The sequence below is a fragment of the Bombina bombina genome, chromosome 5 (genome assembly GCF_027579735.1).
Source record: "Bombina bombina isolate aBomBom1 chromosome 5, aBomBom1.pri, whole genome shotgun sequence".
Taxonomy (NCBI): Eukaryota; Metazoa; Chordata; class Amphibia; order Anura; family Bombinatoridae; genus Bombina; species Bombina bombina.
This window is the reverse complement of record NC_069503.1, coordinates 856,610,998-856,627,067: the sequence shown is the minus strand read 5'-3', so window position 1 is coordinate 856,627,067 and position 16,070 is coordinate 856,610,998.

Below are 16,070 nucleotides of genomic sequence, written 5' to 3'. Positions count from 1 at the left end.
AACATAGCTGACTGTGGGTGGTTCTTAATATAATAATCGTTAAAAAGTACAGAAAGACTAGGAGGGATCAAGTCAATCAATAATTTCTAAAATTCAGCTGGGAGTGCATCGGGTCCAGGGGCTTTTCCAGTTTTGAGTTTTTTAATTGTATTGACTATTTCTTGGATCGTAATGGGCTCGTTTATCTTCCGCAAATCGCTATCTTCTATGTGTGGGAGTTTTATCTTCTGCCAGAACATTTCTTTACTTACATGATCAATCTGCTTAGCTGAATATAGCTCCTGAAAAAACTCTTAGAAAGCTTCCTTAATTCCTGCAGTCCCCGTGCTTCTATCATTTTTGTACTTTAAGGCTGCAATATAATTTTTAGACTGCCTGATTTCTGTTATTCTGGACAGATATTTGTCTGAGATCCCTTGAACCCCCGGAAAAAAAAACTTTCTGTTTTTGATAATCTAGTATTGCATTTTGTTTAAGGTATATCTCTCGAGCGATCTTACTCTCTTTGTACTTATTCCATGCATTCACAGAGGGCTCATTGATATAGTTTTGAAAGTTGTTCTTCCCTCTTGATCCTGATTTTCTTCAGCCTAACCAAATATGCTTTGATCTCTCCTCTAAATACTGCCTTAGCAGTTTACCAGAATATTTCTGCTTTAACACTATGTTCGGCATTCTCTTCCTCAAACTGTCTCCATCTCTTCTGGAGCCAAGCTTTAAACTGTACATTATTTACCAGATATTGTGGAAAGAACACTCTATTATTGGTTAGGGATGGATTTTAAGATTTATTTCCAAAGTAATGATTGCATGGACATGCAGACACTACTATCTCCTGTATCTTTGGTTTAATTCCCAACCTCATTAACTGTTTAGCCACCAGAAAGAAGTCAATTGTAGAAAAGGATTTATGGACCCCTGAAACACATGTGTACTCCCTGTTATCTGGATTCTGAGCCCTCCATATAGCCAGGCAAAATTTCCGTAATATTTTAGATTCTCTCGTCTTCCTAGTACTCTTTTTGATTTTAGATCTATCTAGAATATATGAAGAAACCATATTAAAATCACCTACGATTATTATATCTTTACCTATATGAGAAAATAGTTTCAGACTAATATTCTCCCAAAACTTCGTCTCCACATGATTGGATCCATATACATTACAGAAAACAAAATTACTCCCATCTATATTAACTTCAATAATTTGATACCTCCCATTATTATCGTTATCAATTGAGACTATATGATACTTCAGATGATTATGGAACAAAATAGTCAAACCCAGTTTTGTTTTATCATAGGGGGTGAAAACCACCTCTCCGACCCATTTGCTTTTCAGCTTGGCTGCTTCTGAGGGTTTTAAGTGCATTTCTTGGATGAACGCTATGTCTGGATTTTTAACCCTCAAGTGTCTAATCATCAACTTCCTCTTCCCGGGGGATGATATCCCTCCTATTTTCCATGACACTAAATTTATCTTATCCATTTAGACCAGACAAAGATCTTTTTCTCTTTTCCATCCTCCGAATCCCTGTACTCTCATACCCCTCTTTCCCATCCTCTCCCCACCAAACATAGCTCATCCAGTAGGGAGAACAGGCTGGGCACAAAATAATTAAAACATAAATTCTTTCAGATTCAGCGTGGGATCCTCTGTTCCCTAAAATCGAAACTGAAAAATAAAATCTCATAGTTTCATACTTTTCCATACATATAGATATAACATTGTACATAGTCATTTATATTTCCATATTGTGTACTACCTAGCTGAGCCCTCCACTTTGTGTCTTATTCGACCCCTTGGTTATGGCAAAATCCCTTAATTTCTTCCGGATTGTTAAAAATAGTAGTTTCACCTTCCCTATCCACGATAATCTTAGCTGGATATACCAGTCTTGCCTTATAGTTAGCTTTAATTAGTTTAGAACAGAATGGGGCCATTTCCCTTCATTTGTTCTGGGTTTCTACAGAAAAGTCCTGAAATAGGAGTATTTTGTGGGGCCCAATCATAATTTAGTTATTTTTACGGTACAGCCTCAAAACGTGGTACTTATCTTGATAATTCAAGAATCTTATAATGACTACTCTTGGTTTGACTGATCCGTCAGGATTCCTTCTTGCTGTTCCTATCCTATGGGCTCTTTCTACTGGTAGTCTTATATTATCAGTGTTACTGCTGACTAACTGAGGTAGCCTAGTGCAAGCAAAACTAATTAGGTCCTGAAAATCTCCAGTCTCCGGTAGCCCAATCACCCTAAGATTATTGCGTTGGGACCTATCTTCTAATTCTTCTAACTTCCAATTAACTACACTGAGCTTATTTTCATGAGCATTGACTACTTGATCCATAGCAATAGACCGATCTTCCAGATCGGAAACCCTAGTTTCTAATTCAGTCATTCGGGCAGAGAACTGTTTGACTTCACTGGTAAGTAGGACCATCTCTTGTCTTAACTAGACTGACCATATTTCCTTGGGACAAAAACGGGACATTGAGATGTCAAAAACGGGACGGGTTAATATTCTTTATTCATAGGAAAAAAAGTAAGATTTTAACAAAAGTTAACTTTTATGACATGAATATAAACTATTGAGCCAACAATGATCCTTCAGTGACAGACAAACTCATACAAAAAATTTTAGGTAGACATAGAGCTATAACATCTAAGTACTAATCCACAGTGTTTTCACAATGTTCTCATGATCTATATTGGGAATTTGACATGTGTATATTTTTTAATCACATGCAATTAACTCAATGTTTTAAAAATTTAAATTATCCTCTATGTTGTCAAGGCAAATTCCCCCATATTAACTGATTTTAAAGGGTAAAAGTGTAGCCTCTGAACAGGTGTTTGGTTTAAAGATCTGGATTAGTAGTTGTAGATTTTTCTTAGCCGAGTTGCCCAAAATCCTTGTTACATGGTGGAAGAACTGAGAAAATGTGGAAATAGTTGATAATGATAACCATTATTTATAAAGTCTGTAAAACCAGCACTGCAGCATAATAATATTATAATAATAATAAGCATAATTAATGACAATTAAATTGATTGACACTGGTCTTACCTTGGCCGTGCACAATTCTTGCAGAACTTAGACAGTTGATCTACTTGATCACTATGGCCTAGATTTAGAGTTCGGCGGTAGCCGTCAAAACCAGCGTTAGAGGCTCCTAACGCTGGTTTTGGGCGCCCGCTGGTATTTGGAGTCAGTGATTAAAGGGTCTAACGCTCACTTTTCAGCCGCGACTTTTCCATACCGCAGATCCCCCTACGCCATTTGCGTAGCCTATCTTTTCAATGGGATCTTTCTAACGCTGGTATTTAGAGTCGTTTCTGCAGTGAGCGTTAGAGCTCTAACGACAAGTTTCCAGCCGCCTGAAAAAAGCAGGAGTTAAGAGCTTTCTGGCTAACGCCGGTTCATAAAGCTCTTAACTACTGTACCCTAAAGTACACTAACACCCATAAACTACCTATGTACCCCTAAACCGAGCTCCCCCCACATCGCCGCCACTCGATTAAAATTTTTAACCCCTAATCTGCCGACCGCCACCTACGTTATACTTATGTACCCCTAATCTGCTGCCCCTAACCCCGCCGACCCCTATATTATATTTATTAACCCCTAACTTGCCCCCCACAACGTCGCCGCAAGCTACTTAAAATAATTAACCCCTAATCTTCCGACCGCAAATCGCCGCCACCTACGTTATCCCTATGTACCCCTAACATCGCCGACCCCTATATTATATTTATTAACCCCTAATCTGCCCCCCACAACGTCGCCGACACCTACCTACACTTATTAACCCCTAATCTGCCGAGCGGACCTGAGCGCTACTATAATAAAGTTATTAACCCCTAATCCGCCTCACTAACCCTATCATAAATAGTATTAACCCCTAATCTGCCCTCCCTAACATCGCCGACACCTACCTTCAATTATTAACCCCTAATCTGCCGACCGGAGCTCACCGCTATTCTAATAAATGTATTAACCCCTAAAGCTAAGTCTAACCCTAACACTAACACCCCCCTAAGTTAAATATAATTTTTATCTAACGAAATAAATTAACTCTTATTAAATAAATGATTCCTATTTAAAGCTAAATACTTACCTGTAAAATAAATCCTAATATAGCTACAATATAAATTACATTTATATTATAGCTATTTTAGGATTAATATTTATTTTACAGGCAACTTTGTAATTATTTTAACCAGGTACAATAGCTATTAAATAGTTAAGAACTATTTAATAGTTACCTAGTTAAAATAATTACAAATTTACCTGTAAAATAAATCCTAACCTAAGATATAATTAAACCTAACACTACCCTATCAATAAAATAATTAAATAAACTACCTACAATTACCTACAATTAACCTAACACTACACTATCAATAAATTAATTAAACACAATTGCTACAAATAAATACAATTAAATAAACTATCTAAAGTACAAAAAATAAAAAAGAACTAAGTTACAGAAAATAAAAAAATATTTACAAACATAAGAAAAATATTACAACAATTTTAAACTAATTACACCTACTCTAAGCCCCCTAATAAAATAACAAAGACCCCCAAAATAAAAAATTCCCTACCCTATTCTAAAATACAAAAATTACAAGCTCTTTTACCTTACCAGCCCTGAACAGGGCCCTTTGCGGGGCATGCCCCAAGAATTTCAGCTCTTTTGCCTGTAAAAAAAAACATACAATACCCCCCCCCCAACATTACAACCCACCACCCACATACCCCTAATCTAACCCAAACCCCCTTAAATAAACCTAACACTAATCCCCTGAAGATCTTCCTACCTTGTCTTCACCATCCAGGTATCACCGATCCGTCCTGGCTCCAAGATCTTCATCCAACCCAAGCGGGGGTTGGCGATCCATAATCCGGTGCTCCAAAGTCTTCCTCCTATCCTGCAAGAAGAGGACATCCGGACCGGCAAACATCTTCTCCAAGCGGCATCTTCTATGTTCTTCCATCCGATGACGACCGGCTCCATCTTGAAGACCTCCAGCGCGGATCCATCCTCTTCTTCCGACGACTAGACGACGAATGACGGTTCCTTTAAGGGACGTCATCCAAGATGGCGTCCCTCGAATTCCGATTGGCTGATAGGATTCTATCAGCCAATCGGAATTAAGGTAGGAATATTCTGATTGGCTGATGGAATCAGCCAATCAGAATCAAGTTCAATCCGATTGGCTGATCCAATCAGCCAATCAGATTGAGCTCGCATTCTATTGGCTGATCGGAACAGCCAATAGAATGCGAGCTCAATCTGATTGGCTGATTGGATCAGCCAATCGGATTGAACTTGATTCTGATTGGCTGATTCCATCAGCCAATCAGAAAATTCCTACCTTAATTCCGATTGGCTGATAGAATCCTATCAGCCAATCGGAATTCGAGGGACGCCATCTTGGATGACGTCCCTTAAAGGAACCGTCATTCGTCGTCTAGTCGTCGGAAGAAGAGGATGGATCCGCGCTGGAGGTCTTCAAGATGGAGCCGGTCGTCATCGGATGGAAGAACATAGAAGATGCCGCTTGGAGAAGATGTTTGCCGGTCCGGATGTCCTCTTCTTGCCGGATAGGAGGAAGACTTTGGAGCACCGGATTATGGATCGCCAACCCCCGCTTGGGTTGGATGAAGATCTTGGAGCCAGGACGGATCGGTGATACCTGGATGGTGAAGACAAGGTAGGAAGATCTTCAGGGGATTAGTGTTAGGTTTATTTAAGGGGGTTTGGGTTAGATTAGGGGTATGTGGGTGGTGGGTTGTAATGTTGGGGGGGGGGTATTGTATGTTTTTTTTTACAGGCAAAAGAGCTGAAATTCTTGGGGCATGCCCCGCAAAGGGCCCTGTTCAGGGCTGGTAAGGTAAAAGAGCTTGTAATTTTTGTATTTTAGAATAGGGTAGGGAATTTTTTATTTTGTGGGTCTTTGTTATTTTATTAGGGGGCTTAGAATAGGTGTAATTAGTTTAAAATTGTTGTAATATTTTTCTTATGTTTGTAAATATTTTTTTATTTTCTGTAACTTAGTTCTTTTTTATTTTTTGTACTTTAGATAGTTTATTTAATTGTATTTATTTGTAGCAATTGTGTTTAATTGATTTATTGATAGTGTAGTGTTAGGTTAATTGTAGGTAATTGTAGGTAGTTTATTTAATTATTTTATTGATAGGGTAGTGTTAGGTTTAATTATATCTTAGGTTAGGATTTATTTTACAGGTAAATTTGTAATTATTTTAACTAGGTAACTATTAAATAGTTCTTAACTATTTAATAGCTATTGTACCTGGTTAAAATAATTACAAAGTTGCCTGTAAAATAAATATTAATCCTAAAATAGCTATAATATAATTATAATTTATATTGTAGCTATATTAGGATTTATTTTACAGGTAAGTATTTAGCTTTAAATAGGAATCATTTATTTAATAAGAGTTAATTTATTTCGTTAGATAAAAATTATATTTAACTTAGGGGGGTGTTAGTGTTAGGGTTAGACTTAGCTTTAGGGGTTAATACATTTATTAGAATAGCGGTGAGCTCCGGTCGGCAGATTAGGGGTTAATAATTGAAGGTAGGTGTCGGCGATGTTAGGGAGGGCAGATTAGGGGTTAATACTATTTATGATAGGGTTAGTGAGGCGGATTAGGGGTTAATAACTTTATTATAGTAGCGCTCAGGTCCGCTCGGCAGATTAGGGGTTAATAAGTGTAGGTAGGTGTCGGCGACGTTGTGGGGGGCAGATTAGGGGTTAATAAATATAATATAGGGGTCGGCGATGTTAGGGCAGCAGATTAGGGGTACATAGGGATAACGTAGGTGGCGGCGGTTTACGGAGCTGCAGATTAGGGGTTAAAAGTGTAATGCAGGGGTCAGCGATAGCGGGGGCGGCAGATTAGGGGTTAATAAGTGTAAGGTTAGGGGTGTTTAGACTCGGGGTACATGTTAGAGTGTTAGGTGCAGACGTAGGAAGTGTTTCCCCATAGGAAACAATGGGGCTGCGTTAGGAGCTGAACGCTGCTTTTTTGCAGGTGTTAGGTTTTTTTTCAGCTCAAACAGCCCCATTGTTTCCTATGGGAGAATCGTGCACGAGCACGTTTTTGAGGCCGGCCGCGTCCGTAAGCAACTCTGGTATCGAGAGTTGCATTTGCGGTAAAAATGCCCTACGCTCCTTTTTTGGAGCCTAACGCAGCATTTGTTTTAACTCTCGATACCAGAGTTAAATTTATGGTGCGGCCAGAAAAAAGCCCGCGGAGCGTTAACAGCCCTTTTACCGCCGAACTCTAAATCTAGGCCTATGTTTGTATGTTCACACTGTGACACAAGAAGATGGCAAGAATTATCTCTCTGGTGATGGTCAGCCGCTAATTCGGATGATGGCAGAGGCAGATGATCATAACATCCGATGATGACAAATCTAGTCCGACTCCTGTCCTTACTAGACACTAGCTAGTAGTTCTAACTTCCCTCTCGTGACCAGTCTCTCTCCTTAGCTCAGTCTGACAGCTCACGACCGAGTACTGACCTGCTGTCACTTGCTTTCCTAATTTTGAGTGCGGGCAGCATAGAAGCATTGCTGTGGATCATGTGGACACGGCCACCCAACCCTGCAGTTAAAAAAAAAACTGCCCTTCCCCCCCCCCGGGAAGTTTAAAAGTTTTTAATAAGTGATGTGTGTGCTAAAAAATTACACTTGCGCTGGCCGCACGGTCTGATAACCCTCAAAACGGGACAAAATTAATATTTTTAAAGAAATGACGGGACGGGGGAAGAAACATAAAATAACGGTACTGTCCCTTTCAAAACGGACGTATGGTCAGCCTAGTCTTAACGCATCGAACTGTAGAGTTACAAGTGCTGAGATTTGCTAAATTAATAGTGTATTATCCTGATTTGCCATACCTGTTTCACTATGTGCTTCTAAGGAACTATCATTGGGTTTTAATTTTTTGTCTCTCTGTTTTGGTGGCATAGTGGGTGAGTTAGCTTTAGAGTGTGAGATGAATCTTTCCATGTACAGTTAGTAGTGAAAATTAAATTAGTGAAAAAGCCACAGCAGGAAAAACAAAAGAAAAAAGAGAAAAAAAGAACAAAGAGATAAAAATTGAAATACTCTACTTAAAAATGTGTTCCGCTCCCCTTCTTTCCTCTTTAGGAGTGGATATAGTGTATGTTTTTCAAAAACAATATATAAGGCCTGCGTGAATTATCTTCTAAGTTTATGCAAATCAGCTTTGATAAGCAGGCAAATTACTTAACTTCCTATTCAGGCGAATTTGTGAAACTAGTGAATGGGAATAGGAGACCTAAGTGTATCTTTCCACAAAATCCCTTCAGCACAGGTTATTATGCACAAAACACAATGTGGTATGTACTAACTATCTCAGTAATTATAGGCATTGTATATATTAAACTAAATAAGAAGACAGACCCTACCTAACCAGCCCTTTGTATGGCCTCCCCTAAAATCACAGGAATTTTTAATAGCTTGAATGAGGAGTACCACCTATCTTGGCCCCAAATAGTGCCCTGCCTTACAGGGTCTTTAACTGGAACCTCTTTAATAGACGGTCAAAGATTTGCATGTGTTTACCTTAGGAGTCAGCTCAAATATATATAGAAAGTGTGGCCTTAATAGTTGATACCAAGGTAGTATGCCTTTTACCCCACCAACACTGGTACTTTCAATTATTACAATCCTAGGCCTCTAATGTAGGAGTGAAATATAACCAAATCCCAGCTAATGGTATCAAAAAAAAAAAAAAAAAAAAAAAAAACAGCAAAAATATACTTTGTTATATTAAAGTCAAAAGTAAAGTTAGAGCAATTCTGATAGTCACTTATTAATTAATTGGCTTCTCCTACCACTAATAAGGAATAAACTAAAAAAAACCTTCCCGCCGTTAGAGCAATTACAGTCTCTATTCAAAAACTCGTATTGACTTAGATCCTATTACAGTCATTTATCTTATTATGTAGAGACTCCTGTTGCTGTCTTCTTCACATAGCTCTCTCCGCTTTACTATAAGTTGGTGTATTTGCAGATAAATCCTTTGTAGCAACACCAAGATCACCAAAGCAGCCCAAAGCACGTTATGTTAGTGCAAAGCAACAAAGCCACACTTTTAGAGAATTTGTATCCTTTCAAACTCTCCTTGAGTTACTTATAGGCATCTAACAGGTATTAGTGTAGCAGTCCAATACTCCACCTTAATAATATGATTACCACTCTTTATTCTTAACTGAAGGTTAATATGTTGCAGTCTCTTTTGATTCCTTTGTATAAGCACCAAGGTTAGTAGAGCAGCTATAAAGCATCAAAGCCACACTTTCAGGGGTTATGTATATTGTCAGACTCTATTTAGGTGCTTCTTATCAACATTCAATCACATCTTAGTATCCCAGTCCAGTACTCTACCTCAATAGTTAGGTAGAAAATAGCAAAGCAAGGTTAGCAGGGTTAGAAAGCAGCTTAGTCTAGGTCTTATTTCCAGTCAAACTGTTGTAAGCTCCTTCTTGCAAGCCTAGTTTTAATGAGCCGTCATAATGTTGCCTAATATGTTCTTAATGCAGGCCCCCACTCTCCAGATCTCCAGCTCAGAATAGATGTTTTACACCAAATTTTAAGCATATGTTAGTCCATTAATCATCCTTGCAGCCTTGCACACTATCGTGTAAAACTTTGCGCAATAGTCACATACCCAGCTCACACTTCATAGAAGGCTCCACTCCCCTTGCACATCCCTGCAGCCAGCACATCCATCGCTAACATTTACACATACACCGGTACCTCAATAGGGTATATACCCTTTCCGTTGTTTCCCCGTTGTTGCAACCTCTTTCTCCTCTGTAAGGATTGCCGGGTAATGGGGTACTCACGTCCTGTGTCACTGTGGTTGTCTTACTAACAGCGCTAGTTCCGCTCCTTCTCCTTATACCTCCATGGGAGGCAGATTGCGGCTTCAGACTGGTCTGTGGCTGCCACTTGTCGGGATGCTTTTTAGTTGCAGCAGCAGGGGCGGAATCAGCTCTGGGGCTGGGTATGGAAAAGAACGCCAACGGGCGAACTGACTCAGCACTCAAGCCAACTTGCTATGATGCAACTTCCAGCACTGCTGTGAGATAGGTCCAGGCCGCACACAGTCCGTATCGGCCAAGGACAAAACGCAGCCTGGGGAGATCAAACAAAGGCCTTCAGTGTAGAGCCTTTCGCTAGCACTCCGCACCTCAGCTAGCTCCACCCCCGGAAGTCTGGGTGGTTGTGTTAATGGTTTGATGTACCATAGATATAAAAAAATGCAGACTTTAAAGAAAAAATAAACCACCTGCCATGAATAAGGGATAACATCCCGAAACCTTGCCCGTTATTTGTCTTATCTAATAAATATTAGATTTATGCTGTCACCTTCCTGACTGTTTTCTGTTATTGTACTGGACCTGGGAGCAGAGGTCCTGTTGGTGACATGCATCTATCCCTGAGTGCTGACATTTCTATGTGTTGATATAAGTTATATGTGTCACCTCCTCTACAGCAGTGATTTTCAACCTTTTTTTGCCTTGGCACACTTTTTTACATTAAAAAATCCTGCGGCACACCACCATCCCAAAATGAAAAGTGTTATCTGTGGAGCACAAGATTATATGTGGAGCACCTCTTTCTTCCTCTCCAGTGAGTCTTCAGTCCTCTAGTCATTTTCTTGTGCTGAGAAGGAACGTGAGTAATGTGACCTGGCTGGAACTATTCTGGAGGAGGAGCAAAGCTGCGCCAGCATGCATGGGGGATTGAAGTGTTGCGTGGTGCTGAGTGTAGAGCCGGCACTAGGCACGTGTTGTGGTGGGTGGGGGTTCCTTCCAAGTGTGAACACAGATCATGGAGGCGAGCTGTCGCTGCGCAGTTACCCTCAGTCATCATCTCACTCAAAATAAAAAAACAGCTCAGAATAAAAAACAAGCAAAATTTTAAAAATATGTCACACTGTTGTCAGTCTGCCGTGGCACACCTGAGGATCTTTCACGGCACACTGGTTGAAAAACACTGCTCTACAGTAACCTTTGATTTGAAATAAACCCACAAATGTTATTTAATGATTCAGAACATACAATATTAAACAACTTTCCATTTTACTTCTAATATCAATTTTTCTTTGTCTCTTGTTATCCTTTGTTGAAAAAGCAGGAAAGTAAGTTTAGGAGTGTGCATGTGTCTGCAGCAATATAAGGCAGATGTTTTGTAACAATGTTATACATTAGCAAGAGCACTGGATAGCAGCACTATTTCCTGTCATGTAGTGCTCTACTCATGCCTTTCTATCTAGATATCTCTTCAACAAAGACTAACATAAAAACAGAGCAAACTTGATAACAAAAGAAAAATGGAACCCTTTTTAAAATTGCATGCTTTGTCTGAACCATGAAAAAAAAAAATGTTTGGGTTTCATGTCCCTTTAAGTTACTCTAAAACAAGAAGAAGAATGCTCAATAGTGTATTCTGTACATTAGAGCATTAGAGTAGAGCAACAGATAAACAGCACTCATGTGTTACCACAAACCTCAGTAAAGGCCTGATATTCATAACCTCTCCGTTCAGGTCAGATATTTTAAAATGATTCTCCAGCACTGCAAGATCCCAAGTGAAATTTTTAAAGGCAGATATACTTCTCCAAGTAGCATTCCCTGCATTTCTGTACGTAAAGGAGAGACAAGCCCAGTGCAATTAACGAGAGTTCTGCTGCATTTACACTTTGTGCTTTTATTTCATATCACTTCATAACTTGTATTACATTTAAACTTTGCACTTTCTTTTTTGTATTTTATTTTGTATACAGCGGGGTATTTAGGATTGGAAATTTACAAATTGTTTAAAATCATATCATCTATCTTAATCATACGTAGAAAACGTTTGGGTTTCATATCCCTTTAAATAAATTTTGATTTCTTTCTCAGTGGGTACACACAGAGGCACGCCATGATACAGAAGGAGCCTGTGACCTACCTGGTGTTCCTGTAGCAATGCCACTACTGATTTTAATTCCAGATAGGTCCCCCTAGTGGTGTGGGCACAGTCTTAACTGAGACCTTTGAGACCCCTTGTAGTTACCTCCCCAAAGTAAGAAACCTGCCCACAAGAGCTTGCCACTCTTGTTCAATACTGCCAGTGCTTTAATATAACAAATTAGACAAAAGCAGAGCTCATTAATTTTAGACAATAGATTGTCACTAAAGCATTTATACTGAAAATAATGTAGAACTGTCAGTTTCTCTTCATTTTCAATATACATGATACGTAGCCTCCAGAGATCTTGATCCCATTCAAGACACTGCAAAGTGAAGAAAAAGTACATAATCAGTTGTGCATCTCAAGGTACTGTACTATATAAAAAAAGAGAAGAGTGATGAACATTAAGGGGCCTATTTATCAAGCCGTCAACTGTGCTGCAATCGCCGGCACCAATACGCTTGTCTAACATCGCTTAACATCGCTGCCAAGGACATGAATACGCTCTCCATAGATAACAAAAAAGCTGTCAAAAAGCCATGCACCAAGTACGGGGTGATGAGCAGCGGACTGTTGTTAACTAACAGTCATTTTTCCCAGCTTTATTTGTATACTGTCACTAAGCACCACCACTATACTAAACTGTTTAACCCCTAAACCGCCGCCTCCCGGAGCCCACTGCCACTCTAATAAAGTTATTAACCCCTATTCCTCCGCTCCCAGAGCCCACCGCCACCTACATTATGTTATTACCCCCTAATCTGCCGCCCCCTACACCGCCGCCACCTACATTATGTTATTAACCCCTAATCTGTCACCCCTATACCGCCGACACCTACATTATATTATTAACCCCTAATCTGCTGCCCCCTACACCGCCGCCACCTACATTATGTTATTAACACCTAATCTGCTACCCCCCCTCCCGGAGCCCACCACAACTAAATAAAGTTATTAACCCCTAAACCGCCATCCCCCCACATCGCCATAAACTAAATTAACCTATTAACCCCTAAACCTAACAACCCGCTAACTTTATATTAAATATTAACTCATCTCTATCTTATAATCAATTTAAACTTACCTTTAAAATTACATTAAACTATATTAAATTAATAATTAATCTACCCTAACTTTTATACTAAAATTACATTAAACTACATTAAACAATTAATTAACCTACCCTAACTTTTATAATAAAATTACATTAAACTAGGGGGGGCGGAGCCGGCACTCACAGGAGATGGCCGCACATTAGGTGAGCTCCGGAGCATCGGCCCAATTCATATCTAATTGAGCAAAAAAAATCAAATCTGGAAGGTTCGGGCATAGACCTATAATTATATAGGAGGCAAAGATCATATCAGAAGACAGGAGAGAGACGCAATATCGAGCACTTCATCGCAACATCGCTCAGCCCAACATGCTATGAGAAAGCAGCTTTCACGGAGGCTAATGAGGCACTAAAAACCCATCAGGCAAGTGACGGTGGGAGAGCTGGAGCTAAAGGGAAAATGCTGGGGCACTTATAAAGGTAATCAGTCAGCCTGGTCACCTGAAAATTCATATAAAGCAGCTTTTCATTGCCCTAATCACACCGCACACGTGGCGGTCGCCATCTTGTCACAGCACCTCCCTCAGTTAAACTTATCAACGGAGGCTAACAGACAGTGCAAGTAGATAGAACCATGAGGATTAGAATTACACGGTATGATATATGTATATAGCTGATCACATGCTAGAAATGTGAGACAAAGAAAATTGTCACTAGCGACAAACCAGCTCCAAAATATAAGCACAGGGTGACAACACGAGCATCCTCTATTACCCACAGCGAGGTTAATCTTCAACACATACTTGTACAATACAGGCGACTATATATTACATGTAAAACGGCATGCTTTTGACATAATCAGTCTTAGGCTTACTCTCAAAAAGTTAAAAACAACCGCTGTGTTCAGCCATTTTGCAGAAGTGCCCTAGACCAGACGCAGACAACCCTCACACTCTCACGGCTTGCTTAACTGTCACAAGCCTGATATCACACCATTAAGGACCATGTCACCCAGGAAAATGTCGCAGAAAGAGAAGGGAAAAAAGGATACTGCTAGAGGTTCGTCTACATTTTCAGTGGATCATTTTTTAAAAAAAAACAGTAAATACACAGATCACAGATATATCCCCATCTGCATCTCCTAAACAGACACAGGAGTCGTCAAATTCAGAATCTGAATCAGAGGCAGACCAGGACACCATCTGTGTTCCCAAATCACTATTAACTTCACTTCCATCCAAAAAAGACTTTGCATCTTTACTAGTGCAAGTAAAACAGTGTATCAAAGATGAAATCTCTGATTTAAAAAAGGACATTTCAGATATTGGCAACAGGGTAGAAAAACTAGAGGAGGACTGTAGTGCATTTAACACCTATAAGAGCGATTTAAGCACAAAGATGGAACAGCAAGATACCACTATTCAACAAAATAGAGGACCTGGAGAACAGGTCCAGGAGACATAATATAAGAATTAGAAGTATCCCTGAAGCAGTTCAAACAACAGATTTACCTAGATATCTACAAGCCCTGTTTGCCAATCTAACCAATCAAGAGGATTCACAGCCAGTGGAAATAGACAGAGCACACAGAGCTCTCCGACCGGTTCCACAAGAGGGAGCCCCACCTAGAGACACTATTGTTAAGATAACTAAATATGCAGTGAAAGAACAAATAATGAAAAAACGCCAGAGAGATGCAGCCTATTCGCTTTGAGGACAAGAATCTGCAGCTATATGCTGACCTATCTACTAGGACCTTTCAGAGGCGTAAAGAGTTTTCTCCATTAACCTCACATTTGAGGTCCATGAACATCAAATACAGTTGGAGTTATCCCTTCCAGCTAGTTGTCACTTGGAACAACAGAAGAGCAACATGCACAACCCCGTCGGAAATGATAGATTGCTGTCGCAAACTAGAGATTCCTCCAGTAAAATCAGATGCCGGAAAATCCACAGAACAAGATCTGTCGGCAAGTAAAGAGACACTAACTCGATACAGAAGCTCTGACTGGCAAAGAGTATGGAGAAAAAATAAATCCAGCATCCAGCATTGACATTAAATGATTAACAGATGATATACACAACTGGCCTACAATGGCCTATACATGTATCCTTTTGAGAGTCAAGACTTAAGTTATTGTTCCCTTTTTATTAAGCTGTTTTGAGTGTTTATGTCTTTTCTCTTTTCAGGTTTTCATGGACAAATGGTTTATGCACATAATACATAAGTAAAATAATTAATGCTAGAGTACTGCAACATCTAACAGATATGTATTGGGCAGATAGAGTTTCATATGGAATTCTTTTTGGTTATATGCCCCCCTGTAACCAATTACAGGTTAGGATTAGTTTATATTGTTAAAATGGTTTTGTTAAGGTATGTTGTTATTTTGTTCTAGCAGGAAATGTTATGTCAACAGAAATAGGGTTCAGCTTTAAACAAGAACAGGTAAAACACAAGACATGAAAGAAGAATTTGTGTTACATTTAGTGTCACAGAATGTAAAGGGATTCAACAGTCCCCAAAAAAGATCTCTAGCAATTCATGACCTTTTAAAAAAACAGGGCGACATATTGGGATTGCAAGAAACACACTTTAAAAGAGGTAGCATCCCAAGATATTTTCATAAAAATTACACCCAACATTTCCATAGCGCACACCCGAAGAAAAAAATAAATGGTGTTAGTATTTTTATACACAAGTCGGTCCCTTTTACTTTAATAAACCAAACTAAAGATAAAGAAGGTAGGTTCATAGCTATAAGTGGAATGTTATTTAACAAACCTTCCACAATAGTAAATATATATGCCCCAAACCAAGGCCAAGCAACCTTCCTCAGGTCCATCATCCCCTTAATTAGAGATATTCAGGTAGGGCAGCTGTTGGTACTAGGAGATTTTAATATCCCACTGTTTCCCAAACTGGACAGTTCGAACAGTAATATACAGGTACCAAAAAAAAACCCTCAAAGCGATGTGGA